Here is a 6,952-nt window from a genome sequence, read left to right as displayed (position 1 = left end):
TAATATAGGAGTGATAGAGATACATCTGGAGTTTCTTTAGATTTTAGAAGAATCCAGGTCATATGCTGGCGAAATAAACAGGATCATTTGCAGTAATAAGTACCCTGTTGGGAACAGAAGTTTGTAGCATTAGCTTTATAAACAATCTACATGATAGCTCATGGAAGGTCCTGGATAACCATGGGTGATTGCCAATGATTATCACAAAGAGTGTCTCAGACAGTGACCATTTAGCATAATTGGAAAGGAGCAAGTCATTGAGTCATAAATGGTTCAGTATGGTATAATGTGAGTTCCATGGCTTCATATCTACAGAGCCTTAGCAGATGGCTTTTCTCCTAAGCACTGATCTATCTAAGCCTTAGAGAGTGAAAGACTCGAAGAGAAAGCGCTTTCCAGCATGTAAGCACTGTACAAATGGTATTTTCATCTCAAAAATTATAATGATAAATTTAGGGAAAGCTATTACTTCTGTTTGTTTGGAATAGAATTTTCAAACGATGTGATCATACTGGAGGCATAAAAGTTGTAAAGGTTCAATGAATTTCTGGTAAGGCCCTACCTTAAAAAAAATAAAAAAGACCAATGTGGGGAGCAATTAAAAATGAAGAATTTATGATAAATTAATAGCTGGATATTGAGTCATTGAGTTTCTGGGAGCAGACACTGAGCGAGTATTGCTGTAAAATATTGACACAGGTATCTAAACATAATTAAAGGAGCAGAAAATAGAAAGAGTTGACCTGGGGAGTAGATGTGACGCCCAGAGCCTCAGAACCTCAGCTTTGTGGTCAGTGGGGGAAGCCTCATTTCAGGGCCAGCTGAAAAAGGTCTGTTATCCATAACTCAGTCATCAAGGGAGGGGTGCCTCAAGAGGGATATGCTCTAGATAGAACAAGGAAGTTCTTTGAAGCTGAGAGGCACCCCCAGAGTTTCTGTGCTGAACAAACTGGTCAGAAGGAGAGATCGAACATGCTTGCTTCACTTTGCTGCTGCACTAGCAATAACCATCAGAAGTCCTCCTGCCTGGAAGGGAGAAGGAAGAGCTTCTCAGTTCACCTGGGCAATGACTCAGTTATTCTGTAGACCATGGAAGCATGAGTCTTCAGTTCCTCTTTTAATAGGAAATTTTTACACAGTAACATCTTAAGGAAGATGAACGCAAGACTCCATTTGCACTGAGAAAAGTCAGTTGGGGAAAATAATGCAATATTTTTAAAGTATATAAGGATGAAGACAGACCCCTAATTAAGGGTTGCTTAAACAAGACAAGTAGCAAGGCAAAGAATGAAGGATTTAGAGAGAAGGAAAGAAATTAAGGCCGTAGCTAAAATTTTGTTATTTAATGATATTAGATGTAGTGCAAAGTATATAGTCTAAGACACATACATGGATGGTAAATGGCTGCCATTAAGAACCATTAAGAACGGTTCCCACCAGAATAGCCCTGAAAAAGTTAAAGGTATCTGCCAGTGTCTGATAAATGTTTATGTGTACCATCCACTCTGCTAATCATTTTGTATGTTTTGACATGTCTCACCAACAATCACTTTGTCATTCTTTTTGCTTTGCTGAGAAAATCTCAGCTTTATATAGAAATGACTTTCTTGTTGTTGTTTTATTCTTTACTCTTTTCGGGGGGCCTGCCACCCAGTTTCCAAATAAATCAAATGGCGTCTTATTCTTACTTATGAATGCCCAGCCTTAGCTTGGCTTATTTCTAGCCAGCTTTTCTTAATTTAAAATATCTCATCTATATTTTACCTCTGGGATTTTACCTTTGTCTTTTTCTGCATATCTTTTCTTTACTTCTCTTTCCATGTCTGGCTGTGTGGCTGTGTGGCTGGCCCCTTCTTTTCTTGCTCCTTCTCTTGTTCTTTCTTTTCTCCCAGATTTCTCCTATTTATTCTCGCTGCCTGCCAGGTCCGCCTATCTTTTCTCCTGCCTTGCTACTATATTAGCTGTTCAGCTCTTTTTTTAGACCAAGCAGGTGTTTTAGACAAATAAAGTTTCACAGAGTTAAACAAATGCAGCATAAAAGAATGCAACACATCTTTGCATCATTAAATAAATGTAACACATCTTAAAATAATGTTCCACAACATTTTCTCATATATGTTTATGTTTTTGTAGTCCTCAGGTAACAATAGTTATTAACTTATACTGATCAATACAACTCTGCTTCCAGTATCAGATTGTTAGGAAAATATTTGCCAGACAAATAAGACAGACAAGTCAAGAGATTGTGGGCCTTTGTCTTAACTTTAAAAGGCAGTGGAGTAGAGGGAGTGAAGGTAAGGCCATGCATGCTTCCATATTTGGGCACATACATTTGAGGTCTGTCTATGTACCCTTTCTTCTAATGTAAATCAATTAATTAAACTTGCCATTGACTTTTAGGAAAAATTGTGTACAAGATGCCTTCTAGTACATAATGTCATGGAGAATGTTTAAATTTAGCTAATTAACATAATCCTCGTTTTATGGTGAAATATGTATCTGCTCTTCTAATGTCACTCAAAATGCAATAAGTAAATTACTGTAATTAGTATTCCTCCTTTCTAACTTCATGCTTTTTGGTCACCAAGAAGAGTCAAAAGTCTCCCAGAGACTTATTGAGTACCTTCACAGCATGGAGCCTTGGAGTTAACTCAATTTGCACAACCTATTATGAATAAACTTCTCATAGTTTAATCCTCTTTTTAGATTTCACAGTAACTTTTAGATTAAAAAGAAATCTGACACCAATGTTAATTATCCATAAGTGAAGGAGGTAGGAGTGAGGGAAGAGGCCAGAGAGTTCCAAATATCCCAGGGAGGGTCAAGGTTCATCTTGCTGATCTAGAAGTTATGACAGTGTTAAAACTAAATCCTTAAGTGTCGGTAAATGCTATACCAAGAACATCCCAAATATCTGAGAAAATAATTGGCTTCTCATTCATAGTTTCATAGCTTGAGACCTGAACTCAGGGTTTCAGGACCTCTGATTTCTTCTCACATGTAAGATGTCTTTTGATACATGAGATTTCAGCTCCATAGCCTTTGCCTGAAGCACCCTTCTGTGCTTCTCTGGCTCCAATTACTGCAGTAGATATAAAATGCTTTATCTCTTAATGGTGGTTATTAGCTTGTTAAAGAACTGACAGAAATTTAGCCTCTTATTAGTTGTTCATGTGCATTTTGTGACATCCAACAGGGCCCTGTTGTCTGCAAATCAAAGGACTGGGGATGGCATTTTGTGGACTTTTGAATAACTGTTTTTTTTTTTTAGCTCAGAGAACTCTACTACCATATTCTTAGAAGATGCCTTTGGTTTCCACAGGCTCATGAGTGGCCCCCATGAAACCTCTTTGTACCAGGATTAAATAGCTTAAATATTTTTCTCCTCCAATCAAAACACCATCAAATGATTATATTTACAAGTCATATTCTTTTTCACTTTAATATGAAAGTATTTGTATAATAAAAGCCAGATAATCTGGAATGGTAAGTAAAATTGAGAAAAATAATGTGTTATATTTCGTAAAAAAAAAAAAAAAAAAAACAGGAATCAGAAAATTTTAACCAAATCATAACTCTACACAAATATTACTGCTCTGGATTTTCTTTTGTAATTTTTAACTTAGTCTTTGAAAACAATGGCATCAATACACCTTCTTTGCATGTTAATGTAGTTGCCAAAATGATTGTACGCCATTAAATATCAATTCCTATACTTAAATCTCCAACCTGGTGAGTGAGCTTTAGAATGATAATGAGCCATATATTCTAGCCAGAACCACAACATTTTGTAAAACCCCTTGTAGCTAGAGTTTTCCTGCCTTGCCCACAGTCAGGACAAATCTTTGTCACCCGCCAGTCCCACAGCCGCTCAGACCCAACCAAGTAAACACAGAGACTTATTTTGCTTACAAACTGTATGGCCGTGGCAGGCTTCTTGCTAACTGTGCTTATAGCTTAAATTAATCCATTTCCATAAATCTATACCTTGCCACGTGGCTGGTGGCTTGCCGGCATCTTCACATGCTGCTGGTCATGGCGGCGGCTGCAGTGTCTCTCCGCCTCAGCCTTCCGCTTCCCAGAATTCTCCTCTCCTTGTCCCACCTACTTCCTGCCTGGCCACTGGCCAATCAGTGTTTTATTTATTGACCAATCAGAGCAATTTGACATACAGACCGTCCCACAGCACTTCCCCTTTCTTTTTTTTAAAAGGAAGGTTTTAACTTTTACACATCTCCAAAGTCAGCTTGATATATTTGGGAATTTGGGCGTAGCTTCTCTTACTACTTCCTGCTGGAGGGGGGCGCTGTATCTTATGGGGACACAAAGAAAATTTTAGGATCATGGAGTAGTCCGTGAGACCGTATCGTCTGAGCCAGTTGCCTTGAAACGATTCTGAATGTTGGATCATCTGGGCCATGGTGTCATCGGAGACCTTTCAGGTGGTCTTGGCTGGTCAAACCTGATGTATCTTAATCTGGAACAAATCCATAGCCTCTGGCTTTCTGTAGAAACAAAAGCAGAGCCTCCTTTCCAAAGCAACATATCCTTGAATCTAAATTTTGAAGTCAAGGTACCTTTAAAATACACATTTTGGCATAACTCAACAGCTTTTGCAATCAAATGTTTTTCTTCAGTTACGAATATCAAAGAGAACATAATCCAGATTCTCTGTGTGATAGACATCTTTATGTGGCTTTTTTTTTATTACCTTGAGCCTATTGCTTTTAACTGCAGCCTTCTAAGCCTGAAACGGCGCTGTGGCTGCTGGCTCCTCCCACTTCAGCTTCCCAACATGGCGGTGGTACGTTTTCCGCCAGCTCTGGGAGCCATCGTGGGTCTGTGCTTTTGTCCAAACAGCGTGTAGCCCAGAAACCTCTTTTTTTGTACTAGCAAAGGCTAAATCCACCATGCAGCTTAATGTGCCACTTGCAGAGGCCTCATTCCCGCCATACTGCAGATCAAGCTTGCATGCTAGGAACCCGCCAGTAGCTCAAACCGGCAGGCTGCCGCTCATTTGAGAGAGACAATTAGGAAGCTGTTTTTAGCTCCATTTTAGAATCTTTTCTCAGGTTTTGGGTGGAAACTCTTGCCCTCTCGTTGGGCGCCATTTGTAGCTTGAATTTTTCTGCCTTGCCCACAGTCAGGACAAATCTTTGTCACCCGCCAGTCCCACAGCCGCTCAGACCCAACCAAGGAAACACAGAGACTTATATTGCTTACAAACTGTATGGCCGTGGCAGGCTTCTTGCTAACTGTTCTTTTATCTTAAATTAACCATTTCCATAAATCTATACCTTGCCACGTGGCTGGTGGCTTACTGGCGTCTTCACATGCTGCTGGTCATGGCGGCGGCTGCAGTGTCTCTCTGCCTCAGCCTTCTGCTTCCCAGAATTCTCCTCTCCTTGTCCCACCTACTTCCTGCCTGGCCACTGGCCAATCAGTGTTTTATTTATTGACCAATCAGAGCAATTTGACATACAGACCGCCCCACAGCAGATCCCAGTTAATGTGTCCTCTCCTCTGATCTTGCTTTTCTGTTGTCTTGGTTTCATGAATTTTTGGCATCTTCTGACAACTCTCACATTTCACCTTAAGTTATTTTGGGTAGTATTTTAGATTATTTCTGGGATCTGTCCCAAGAGGTAAAAAGATTATTTTTTTTTTCCCATGGGATTACAGTCTGATATTGATAAACTTCATCTGTCCTGTCTTTCTGCCCCCTGTGCCACACACCTGTAGTTCAGTGCTCAGCATCTGGTCTCCTGCCTTTGCTGTTCTCCCCTGATGCCACATAGGTACTTCTCAGCCAGATCTAAACAACGTAGCACACAGATTTGCTAAGATTCCTTAGCAAACCTGACACCATTTCATATGCATGGTAAAGACTAGGGCTGGCACTCTCTTGGATGGGGATTTTTGGAAATAGGTATCTAGGAAGAAGGTGCATGGGATGGTAAAGAGATGTGTCTGTAATAATCTGAGAAAGGCAGGGTTAGCACATGGAGAGGTGGGTCCATACTGCATTGGCAAGGCAACAGAAACTTTATGTAGTTTTCAAGAATGGAGTGAAAAAATTGCTTCTTTTGAAGCCTTATTTATTTGAACTTAGCAAAATGGTGAGCCACTAATAAATACAGTTTATGTATTCAATTAATTAGCTCCAGTCACCATAACAAAGTGTTAGAAATACTTAAACAACCTGGGTAGCTTAAAGACAGAATAAAATCTGCTTTCAAAGTTCTAGAGACAGCATGCCTGAGATGAGCATACACAGTATGGTGAGGTCCCAGTGACAAATCCTTTCCTGCTCTGTAGACAGCCACCTTCCTGTTTGATGCCCACTCAACAAACATCATACATGTAAGTTCCAGGCCTTGCAAATTTCAGCGGTCACCTTCTTATGGGTCCTGCATGTTTAGTCAATACAACATTTTGTCAAGCAGTCCAGGCAAGAACAGTTTCTTGCTCAAATGGCTATTTTTGACAGAAAGAAGATAAACTCCATATGGAGTGTCTTCAATGCCCATCTTCATCTTTGAAGTAAATTGGTGCTGCCAGGAACAGACATGTCTCATTGTCCAGGAAAAGTCTAAGTTTTTAAACATTTTGAATGCCATATTCTATAGGTCTTTGAAGTGTTTGAAGAATACTTATCTAATTGAAATATATCTATGCATACCTAAAAAACTTAACATGACCATAAGTTTAATTGTCATAGATGACTAATTATTAATCTGTATTTCTCAACTATACATTACAATTTCAAATGAGTTGCACAAACAAAATACTTTAAAGAAAAGTAGAAATATACATACAGCATAACAAAATTAACTTTAAATTTATATCAATAAACTAAAATCCATAGCAATGTAAAACAATTTTAAGCAAGATATTGCTCTTTAAAAGTAGGTTCAATATTTTGGGAATTTGGGCACAGCTTCTCATACTA

Source organism: Peromyscus maniculatus, chromosome 19 (assembly GCF_049852395.1).
Source record: "Peromyscus maniculatus bairdii isolate BWxNUB_F1_BW_parent chromosome 19, HU_Pman_BW_mat_3.1, whole genome shotgun sequence".
In the NCBI taxonomy this organism is placed as follows: Eukaryota; Metazoa; Chordata; class Mammalia; order Rodentia; family Cricetidae; genus Peromyscus; species Peromyscus maniculatus.
The sequence above is the reverse complement of the archived record's forward strand: the minus strand, read 5'-3'. Positions refer to the sequence as shown.